Genomic DNA, 11,698 nt, shown 5'->3' with positions numbered 1-11,698 from the left:
CCCATGGGTCGTGTGACGCCAACACCGGGGATGGGGAAGAGCCCATGCAGCTTGGGCGCTCACGGCTGTCGCCCGCGGAGCGCCAGCGCCGTCTTGCCTCCGGTGAGTGCGTTTATTGCAGCCGTAAAGGCCACTCTGTCTCCTCCTGCCCAACGCTGGCAAAAGGGCGCACTCACCAGTGATCGTGAGGGTGCTGGTGGGCGATCTGTCGAGTGAAAGCCCTCTCCCCAGACTTCTTTTGCCGGCTACTCTGCGTGTTCGGACTGTTTCTCATTCTCTCTCCGTTCTCATTGACTCTGGGGCTGAGCAGAACTTTATTGACACCTCACTCGCCGCCAAACTGAACATCGCCTTGGAGCCTCTGTCACGCCCCCTCCGCGTTCACGCACTGTCGGGCCAGCGCCTGCCTGACATCACTCATGTTTCTGAATTCCTTTCATTATCTCTCTCGGGCAATCACGCAGAAAGGATTTGTTTTTTTTCGTTTAAGGCTCCTCTCACTCCGCTGGTTCTGGGTCACCCCTGGCTTGTCCTCCACAACCCGCATATCGACTGGGAGAAGGGTGCCGTACTAGGTTGGAGTGTGGCCTGCCATATGAACTGCCTCCGGGCTGCGGCTTCCCCCGTTTCGCTCCCACCCACGGCCTCGCCGTCGGACGCCCCGGACCTCTCGATGGTTCCGCGGGTTTATCATGATCTGCGGGATGTTTTTTGTAAGGATCGGGCGCGGTCCCTTCCCCCGCACCGCCCGTACGATTGTGCCGTCGATCTTCTTCCTGGAGCTCCGCTGCCGTCTAGCCGCCTGTACAGCCTCTCCCGGCCTGAGAGGGATGCTATGGAGCGTTACATCTCGGAGTCGCTGGCGGCAGGGTTGATTCGCCCCTCCTCTTCCCCTGTCGCGGCTGGGGTTTTTTTCGTGGATAAGAAGGATGGTTCGCTGCGGCCGTGTATTGACTTTCGGGGCCTTAATCAGATCACTGTTAAGAACAAATACCCTTTGCCGTTGCTTTCCTCCGCCTTTGAACTGCTTCAAGGCATGACCGTCTTTACCAAGCTGGATCTGCGCAACGCTTACCACCTGGTGCGCATCAGAGAGGGGGATGAGTGGAAGACCGCGTTCAATACGCATCGGGGCCACTTTGAGTATCTCGTGATGCCGTTTGGGCTGACTAACGCCCCCGCAGTGTTTCAGGCGATGGTTAATGATGTCCTTCGTGATTTTGTTAACCGTTGTGTATTTGTGTACTTGGATGACATCTTGATCTTTTCTAAGACACTCGAGGAGCACAAGGTCCATGTCCGGCAGGTCCTGCTACGCCTTCTGGAGAACCGGCTCTTTGTGAAGGGGGAGAAGTGCGATTTCCACGTGGCGTCAGTGAGTTTTCTGGGCCACATTATCGAGAAGGGGGACTTGCGGACTGATCCGGAGAAAGTGCGGGCTGTGGTGGAATGGCCTACTCCTCCTGATCGCCGCCAAGTGCAACGTTTTTTGGGATTCGCCAACTTTTACAGACGGTTCATTCGCGATTTCAGCAGAATCGCTCTCCCTCTCACTAAACTCACCTCTCCCAAAGTTCCCTTCCAGTGGGATTCTGCCGCTCAGCGAGCCTTCGCCCTGCTCAAGGACAGGTTCACCACTGCTCCCATACTCCGGCAACCGGACCTTACACTGCAGTTCGTTGTGGAGGTGGACGCGTCGGACTCCGGGGTTGGGGCAGTTCTGTCTCAACAGCTGGACGGTAAGCTGCACCCGTGTGCCTTTTATTCTCGCCGTCTCTCCCCAGCAGAGTGTAACTATGACATCGGGGACCGGGAGCTTCTGGCCGTCAAGCTGGCCCTGGAGGAGTGGAGACATTGGTTGGAGGGAGCGGCACAACCATTCATCGTCTGGACGGATCACAAGAATCTGGAGTACCTGCGCTCGGCTAGACGTCTCAATTCCCGGCAAGCCAGGTGGGCGCTGTTTTTTGCTCGTTTTGACTTCACTATCACCTACAGGCCAGGAACACGGAACGTAAAGCCAGACGCCCTGTCCAGGCAATTCTCCATCACTGGGGAGGACTCAGACCCTGAGCCTGTCCTCCCGGCCGCCTGCGTAATTGGAGCCATCTCCTGGGAGATCGAGGGGCTCATCCAAGAGGCACAGGAGACCGAACCGGATCCTGGCACTGGTCCACCTGGTCGCCTCTTCGTTCCTTCAGCCGTCTGCTCTCAGGTTCTCCAGTGGGCTCACACCGCCCGCTTTTCATGCCATCCTGGGGTCCTCCGCACCTGCTCGTTCCTCCGACGTTACTTCTGATGGCCTGCTATGGCTAGGGATGCCAAGGAGTACGTAGCGGCCTGTTCGACCTGCGCCCGGAATAAGCTTTCGAACCGCCCTCCACCGGGTCTTCTGCAGCCTCTCCCTACACCAGCCCGACCGTGGTCCCATGTTTCTTTGGACTTTGTCACGGGGCTGCCGCCCTCCGCTGGTAACACCGCCATACTTACCATTATCGATCGTTTCTCCAAAGCTGCACACTTCGTCGCCCTCCCGAAGCTCCCCTCTGCCTTGGAGACGGCCCGGCTCCTCACCTCCCATGTGTTCCGTCTTCACGGGATCCCCGAGGACATCGTCTCGGATAGAGGGCCGCAATTCACGTCCCGTGTTTGGAGGGAGTTCTGCTCCGCACTGGGGGCCAAGGTCAGTCTGTCTTCCGGTTTCCATCCACAGAGTAACGGGCAATCGGAGCGGGCCAACCAGGAGCTGGAAGCTGCCCTCCGCTGTGTCGCTTCGCACAACCAATCGACCTGGAGTGAACAGCTTCCATGGATCGAATACGCCCACAACAGCCACACGTCCTCCGCCACGGGCAAGTCTCCCTTCGAAGCGTCCCTGGGCTATCAACCGCCTTTGCTCCCGGCCATCGAAGGTGAGCACTCCGTTCCTTCTGTACAGGCTCACCTCCGCGGGTGCCGTCGTGCCTGGCGGGCGACTCGGGCTGCCCTACTCCGTACTAAGGAGCGGAACAAGACCCTCGCTGACCGTCGCCGGACACCGGCCCCCGTGTACACCATCGGTCAACAGGTATGGCTGGCTACCCGTTTTGTGCCGCTACGGACTGAGACAAAGAAGCTGTCTCCTCAGTTTATTGGCCCTTTTCCCGTGGAAGCCGTTGTGAACCCTGTGTCTGTCCGCCTCAAGCTGCCGCGCAACATGCGCATTCACAATGTCTTCCATGTGTCTCAGGTCAAGCCGGTGCTCTCCAGCCCGTTGTGCCCTCCCTCCAGGGCCCCGCCGCCCCCCCGGCTCGTGGATGGTCAGCTGGTCTACAATATCACCCGCATCATGGACTCCCGGCGCCGGGGTCGGGGTTTTCAGTACCTGGTTGACTGGGAGGGCTACGGGATAGAGGAACGCTCCTGGGTGCCTCGAGCTGCTGTCCTGGATGGGGCCATGCTCCGGGACTTCCACCGCAGGCATCCAGGTAAGCCTGGTGGGTCACCGGGAGGCTCCCGTTGAGGGGGGGGTACTGTCATGGTCTCCGTGCCTGCCCGGTCGGCCCCACAAGGCTACAATTGCTGTTTCTGTTCTCTCCCTCTCTGCCTGGGCGGAGCTCACTGTGGGCTCCTGCCCTTGGCCCACACACACACCTGACAACACTCACCCATCATCACCGGGAGCACTATTTGAGGCTGGAACACAGATCCTCTCGTCGCTGGATGATTGTACCCCTAACGTTAGTGTTCTCACAGCTCTTGTGCTTCATATTCGTGATTTGTGATTAGTTGGTGACCTGCCTTCTCGTCTGCCTCAGATCTCCCCCCCCCCCCCCCCCCCCCCCCCCCGGGACCTGCGACCTCCCTGCTGCGGGAACGTGTGTGAGTGTGAGCGAAGAAGACTTGAGCGAGTTACCCTGTGATTCCCCCGGAGTTTTGGATCCCTTCACTGTACATATATTGCACTGGCACTGTAAATAAACTACACCTTGGAGATACCTTACCGCTCTGCGTTTGAATCCCTGTACCAGATCGTGACACTATGGACCCCAAAGTGCTTTACACTACATCCAGTCATCCACCCATTCACACACTGCTGATGGCAAGCTACATTGTAGCCACAGCCACCCTGGGGCGCACTGACAGAGGCGAGGCTGCCGGACACTGGCGCCACCGGGCCCTCTGACCACCACCAGTAGGCAACCGAGACTGTCAGCGCCCGGGGCAACCTTCTGATTACAAGACGAACTGCCAACTGTTGAGCCATGATCACCCCCTAACATTCAAATATGAATGTTATTGTATTTCACTGGAAGTCTAAGTCTAAAAAACCAAACAAACTAATATCTAGTTGTGTGTTTCATAATACATGTATGAAAAATGACCACATGTTAAACATTTTTCCAAATGAAAATTTAATTTTCATAAACATGGCAATAACTCAAAATAAACAAGCACTAAAAAGACAACAGCCTTTCCCCTTTTAGCTCAAAGCCTTACATACTTGAAGGATAAATGGCAAACCAGGAGAGCAAACACAAAAGCTCAGAATATAAAAAACAAAATGAACTAAACAATGAAAAAGGCTCATGGTACTCAATTACTCTACGATATCATGTTTTACTTACACTTTTCAGTTGTAGTTGCTGACAATAAATAATATTGATTTGAATAATTAATGATTTTAGTACAGGATACTGATGAGTATAGATACCCGTTTCTCAAATATTTTGATTCAATTTTAAACAAAAATATTAAGTACATGCAAAGAAGGTATTCTGTGAACCACATACTGAATTTTTTTGTCTGAGATAAATGTAAATGAATACCTTAATTTAACACAAACACATACGTTAATATTTTAGACATTTATTTCAACTTCTCAAACTCAAATAATTACTAAAAGGATATTCATAGATTTTATCAGGCTCATCTAACTTATATTTATAGTGATATTTACTAAGTCTCTGAATTACTTTTTAGAGTGAAGCAACCCCAAATTAGTGTCAGAAGAGTGTCAGATTTCATGCAGCAAATCAGTGTTTCTCTGTTTGCACTATGTGTTCACTTTGCAGCACAGAGATCTATTTTATCAGACATCTGCTTGTATTTGAAAATTAAGAAATGAAATGAACAGTTATAGTGAATAAATTAAGGGCACAGACTGCAAAATCAAAACAATTAGCGGAGACGAAATTGAGAAGTCTGTTGTAATGCGCTGCTTTCTCTGACCCAGTCTTTTCTTTGCCGTTTTAGGGGATAGAGGTGAGATGTGGTTTAGTTTGCAATTGCAGTGACTTGTTTTTACAGGTAAGGATGTAAATTTTAAAGCTACACTACTCTTGTTAGTTACTAACTACTCTTGTTAGTTACTAATAACTATGTTAATCCTAAGTAAAATGCTATAAACTCTATAAATGAGTCACTAAGTGTAAATGTACATGAGGTTCTACATATGAATGATACTGGGTAGTGGTGGTGCAGAGGTTAGCGCTGTCATGTCATGTCAAAGACATAATTGTTATTAATTGGTGATTCTAAAGTCATGGATGTGTTCAAAGTGTACAGAACAGTGTTATATGAACGTTAAAATGTGACTTATAAAGTGTTTTGAGTGGTCAATAAGACCCTAAAAGTGCTTGTACATTACATACTGTAAAAAGTAGTGTAACAGTATATACAGTAATGCTACTTTTCTGTGTAGAACTCAGATTAGACACTAAATATGAAGCTAGAGCCAGTAGGTGTTAGCTTAGCTTATGTTAGCATAGATACTCATAGCAGAAGAAAACAAATCTAGACTTTCTGCCTTTATATTGTCGGAGGTGAGAACATTAAAAATGTTGGAGTTTGGAGTTTTACCCTGAGGGCCCAATTAAGAGTTCAAAAACTTAAACTTTCCCTTTAATTTTTTTTTTATACCTAATTAGTGAGTTTTCGGAAGTTTTGTTGGCAGATTGTATAAACTTTAGTTAGGGCCACTGCGTCTCTCTCTTTAATAACAATACATCTTCTATCAGGCTTTAAAAAAACAGAACAAAACTGTCGACAGATTTTTCAACTAGATACATACAGGACATATAAATCAATGCCTGAAACCTGTAATTAAAAAGTGAAGTCTTTCCATATTTTTATTGGCTCTTAAAAGTTTTTCCTAATCCTTTGATACTGTGAGCTAATACAGAATCAAATATCATTCATAAACATGCTTCTTTCTCTTTGTAGAAAGAGAAGCACTTGCTAGCCTTTTGGGGTTTTGTACCCAATGACGAGAAGAAAAAAAAGGAGCTATCAACATTGTGACCCATAAAAACAGAGATTTGGTGGCAGCAGAAGTGGCCAGACGTAGACAGGTGAAGCCATTGCTGCTTCAACCCCCACCCACACACTCGCTCACCCTCGAGCAGGTGGTTAAAGGCAGAGTAGTGACAGGCTGCAGTGGGGGGCGGTGCCATTGATGCGAGTGGACAGAGTGTCACTGCGGAGCACAGAGGGCTCCACAGCCAGCTGTCACATCCTGTGTCACTCAGCAGAGATGTCTTTGAAATATTGTGAAAACTACACATAAGCCAATTGGTTTACAAGAAAGAAATTTCATTTGATTGAGGTTTATTATCGCTTAGATGTGAACAAAATGATCAAATCTTAACCACAAGGGATCTTATAGCGTTTTATGTAATTCCACTCAGTTCCAGGTGAAAAATGATCTATTCTTTACACTGAATGTTGACATAATGGTAGCAAATAATCGCGACCCTAATTGGATTCATAAACATATGTGCGAACAGCCGAACCTGTCACTCAAACTGAATATTAAGCCGTCAGTTTGCAAGATGCCTCTTCTTCTATTTCTGTGTATGTTGATAAGAAAATGGCAAAAATGGCATGCATTGATTGATTTCTGGTTTCCTGTTGATTTAATGAAACACGAGTTGTGTTTTCCTTTCTCTCTGCCTCCTTTGTTTTCTGCCTCTTTGAGAGAAGAGTCACAGGGAGCTACAGATTAAATGAACAGTGGCATATTCCCCTAGGAAGCTGAAAATGATATCACACCGAGCCAACGTTCTGCAGGCTCTGTAAAATGTTGATAACACCACTTTCTGCCTTTAAATTAATTTGTTTCATCGCTTTAGAGCGAGTTCGGTGCATGCTTTATCACACCACACGAATGCAATGCGCTCTCTGTTATGTCAAATGTTTTGAGGCATGGTTGCATTTTTTTCAAACTGCACTATTTTTGCATTTCATTAAAGTAAGACGTGCATGTTTTCAACCAGAAATTGTGCTCTATGAACGACTTCAGCATTATCATGTAGTGGAAGAGTGACACAGAGGCCTCAGGGTGTCAGTGTAGTACTGCCGACCAGAAAGCTACTGTATCAAGACTGATTTCAGCGTCACAACACTTCAGTCTCCGATTGACCCACATGCATGCTGACATATTAAATATGGAGCTGTACTTCATTAGACAGTGCACAGCAATGATGGCTGCTGCTCATATCACTGCCCGTCGACAGTTAGGTGAGTGTGTGTTTTAATCAGAGGCTGTGCTCCAATCACTGTCACTGCTCATCAAGGCATTATAGTTTAATGCGGGTGCTGCCTGAAGCCATTTGCTGTGCAGTAATGTGAGGAGGGGGAGTTAGAAATGAAGAGCATCAAACAGCGTTAATGTGGTCTGACTGAGAAAACTCATTTAGTAAGTGATTATAAACAAAACTATAATCATCTAATTCAGAGTTTTCTGAACATCACTTTCCAGAAAAAAAACCAAAACAAAACAAAAAACCTTTTAGTTGTTTTTCCACTAAATGTGCATAAGAACAAAAAGAAACTGAGAAAACATCAATGCCTCATACACCGTGTTGCAAAAAGTATTCAGTCACCCATCCAAATCATTGAATTCAGGTCCGCAGGTGTATAAAATCAGTCACCTAGAATGGGTCGCTCTCAGGAATAATTTCCTTGCTACTAAATATTCCACGATCAGCTGTTAGTGGTACTACCACAAAGGCTGGCCCCCTTCTTGTTCCAACATGACTGCACACCAGTGCACAAAGCAGGGTCCATAAAGACATGGATGAGTGTGTTTGGTGTGGAAGAACTTGACTGGCCTGCACAGAGTCGTGACCTCAACCCAATAGAACACTTTTGGGATGCATTAGTGAATTACAGACAGCATCATATTAAAGCCTGTTAATTAAGAATGGGATGTGACTCAGAAAACTAATGATTGTCATTGTACTGCTCCAAAATCTCCCTCAGGTATTCAGTTTAGTTGTGATCTGATGACTGTGAAGGCCATAGCGCAGTGGTTCCCAAACTTTTTTTGCTAGGCCCCGCTTTGTTTTGCAAGAAAATCTTCGCCGCGCCCCCACAATCACATCCTCCAACCACACACATCCATATTTTGCTTTAAAACTCCATTGACGTTTATTTCACACCTCAAATCTTTTGCAGACAATTAAACAAATAAAAGTAAACTGCAATAAATTACAGGTTGCAGTTAAATAAACCACTAAACAAACCATCTTTATGGTGTAATTATTTTACATATAGATGTTTTTTTCCTGTGTAATAATATTCAACATTGCTATCAATACATTTTTCAAAATATGCCTCTCTGTGCAAAGTGGGTTTAAAAACATAAACAGCTGTGGGATACTGTCTGTCTGTGATTTGAACAAACTGGGGCAGGATCAGCCTGATATTATTTGTATCCCACTGTAACTTTACTGTATAAAGCGCTAACATCGCCAAAATTTCATTGTAAGAAGTGTTTGTGAACTAAAAATCCAGAATGTGGGATACTGTTTGTCTGTGATTTGTGCTCCCGACGCAGGGGAAACTAATTCTGTCGGGGAAACCTACCTTGGCACCGCTGTTGTGCAGGTGAAGCCAAAGGCAAAAGATGCTTCATCATATTTTCTAGTCTTTGGCTTGGAAGGAAGTTGGTTTGGAAACATATTTAGCGATGCTTCATCATCTGCTTTGCGTTGTGTGTGAGCCCCATCAAAAACCTCTCCATTATGTTAGCAGTGTCCAAACATTCTTTATTTTTAATTCATGGCTCTGCGCCCCCCCACTTTGGGAACCACTGCCATAGCGTGTGATTCACATAATTTTCATTCAGTGACTGCTCATGGTGATTATGGAGGCATTATCATCCTCCCAATGAGTACTCTCACTGGGATAGAAAGTTTCACCCTGAGATTAAGGTTATTACTCAGAGCAACTTTGCATTGATTCCAACATTCTGCCGTAGCTCCAGATTGTATTCATTTATACCCTCTCTGAGTCTAGAACGTGACTTGTTTGAAAAACCCTCATGGCATACTAGAAAGTCTTGAATTTTTAATTTAGGCAGATACAGAGTTCTTCCTGTCAGTTGTTCCCAAACGTTCATGTTTTTCCAGGTACCAACACCAGAAAACCACAGATATCAAACCTATGCCATTTCATTCATATTGCATTCCTCCCTTTGACCAGAGAATCTCAGGTTATGCATGGAGGGAATCAATCTCAGGGACCATCACTGTGAACAGGTCTAACCAATATAGTCCCTGATCAGTTTAGTTACTTTAAATTTAAATAAGAGCGTTCTAGTAGATTACACTGGGTGCGCTGAATAACAGTTGAATGCTGTTGCATCTACTGTAGCTGCTATTTCACATTCATTTAAAAGAGAAATGTGTTACTGTGTAGTCTGCTTGGTGTGACACAGTTTTCTTTCTATTACCATATACACCCAGAAGCAACATACATAATGCATGCATGGAGCTAATATGCAACCACACTGCCATGTATCTGATGTTCTGTTGACTTTGTACAATTAGTTTTAGCTTGACAGATAAAATGGGGGAAATGTAGTTCCTTGCATGAATTTAGCATGGTTAAATGATCTCGCCTTTATCTTTTATTATCTGTGTTAGTGGCTTTAAGCCTGTGTTAAACACTGCTTTATTCTCTGCAAAAGAGATCGTAAACGACGCAGCATATTGGTTGTTTTTGCATTATGAAAAGAGCTTTTTTCTTTAGAATCAGGGAGGTTTCATGTTTTTTTGGTTCTCCAATCATGAAACAAAAGACGTTGATATAGAGATGGCAGACTGGGTCGCTGTCACCCTCATGTCTAACATGAGGTCATGCACTTAGGGCATCAATCTGCTCATGCTGTGATGGAGGATTTGCCGTCCCCTGTAAAAACAAGAGAGGAAAAAAAGGAAAAAGACGAGCTCAGCAGGCTGGCGAGGTCATTCCTATCTTGTGCAAGGTCACAAAACTGCCACTGGGTAATTGAGTGACGCTCGCCTGGTAGCTGCAGATCGGAAAAAGGCGCCTCTCTTCCATCTGTTGGGAGTAAAAGTGAATCGGAACTATTTCATATCTGCTGGTTTTGTGTGGCGAGGAACAAAATTTCTCCTCCGCTCGTCTATTTTGGATGCTCAGCAGAAACATTCAAGGCAGCAGAGGCAGGCAAAAATGGAAGTTTATCTGCTGGGAGGAGTGGTGCAACCAGATGCGACCGCTTCCCCTTGCTAACCCTCATTGCCCTTCAAGGCGACAAAAGAAAGCACTCTCGCAGGACTCACAGTGCCACACAGTGCCACACAGTCGCAGTAAGTGCATCAGCCAGGAAGTGAATTCATGTTATTTGCCCATTACCTGAAGGCACAGAACTGCTGATGGCAGGGCTTTCTATATTCGTGGAGCCTCTCTATCCCATCAGTGTCTTGTCACAACCAATCCAGCTGCTCCTTCTGATAGCTTTCTTTCAGACCTGTCTCTCTGCATCCCTGGTGCTGCGTTTGTTTTTGAAAGGCCATCAGCTCTCAACAATGTCTCTCAGAGGTCCCACATGTCCTTGACCATATTTGCTGTGTGTGTGAGTGTTATGTGTAGGAATAAGCAATTGAGGGTGACACTGTGTATGTACAGAGGTAAAGGGAAGAGGTTTTTTTTATCCTTTGCAGAGTGCCTGAAAAAAACAGCTGAATCCTGGTTGGTCAAGAACCACTCCATAGAAAATGAAGAAGTAGCGCATCACTGCAATTTACGCCAACAATCATTCAAGGTTCCTCAGAGCAAGAAGATAATTACACAGATTCCACACATGCCTGCACATCCAGACGGCTGGCTTAATTTACTTTGAGCGGGGTTGGTGCAACCTTGATGAAATAACTGTCTTCACAAAGCAGAGGCCTAATTTGACTTGAATGTATTGTGTTTTCACAGCAGAGATAAGATGAGATTTTTTTTAAAAAGAAAAATTATTATCTTGTTGTTGAGAGTTTAGGAAAAATATTGCTACCACAGTTGTGTCTGTATGATAAATATGAAGCTAGGGGCAACAGACGGTTAACCTGAATGTAGCCATTCCTGTTTTCCAAGGGTGCTGTGTCTCCCAACTGGCACATAATAGGAACAAGTCAAAGCCTACTGTGTTCCCAGGGTCCTGTATTCACATAACATCGGGTCCTTTGGGGGCTATAGTAATATAATTATAACATAGATATTGGCCTACACTTTAGAAAACTATCAAATTGTATCTGGGAATCACCAAAGGTAAAGCTTAATGTTTTCTTGGGGCTAGTGTTAGAAAAGCCACGTCCATAGACATGTGGTTAACTGGTGACTCAACAGTCTTATCAGTAGTTTGTTTCCTCCATCCGAAAAGACTTGTAAAGACTGGCAGATGTTAACTTTTTAGACCCAACTT

The sequence above is a fragment of the Diplotaxodon limnothrissa genome, linkage group LG23, assembly GCF_057381915.1.
Source record: "Diplotaxodon limnothrissa isolate DT_005_m linkage group LG23, D_limnothrissa_male_GT1.1, whole genome shotgun sequence".
Lineage (NCBI taxonomy): Eukaryota > Metazoa > Chordata > Actinopteri > Cichliformes > Cichlidae > Diplotaxodon > Diplotaxodon limnothrissa.
This window is presented reverse-complemented; position numbering follows the sequence as displayed.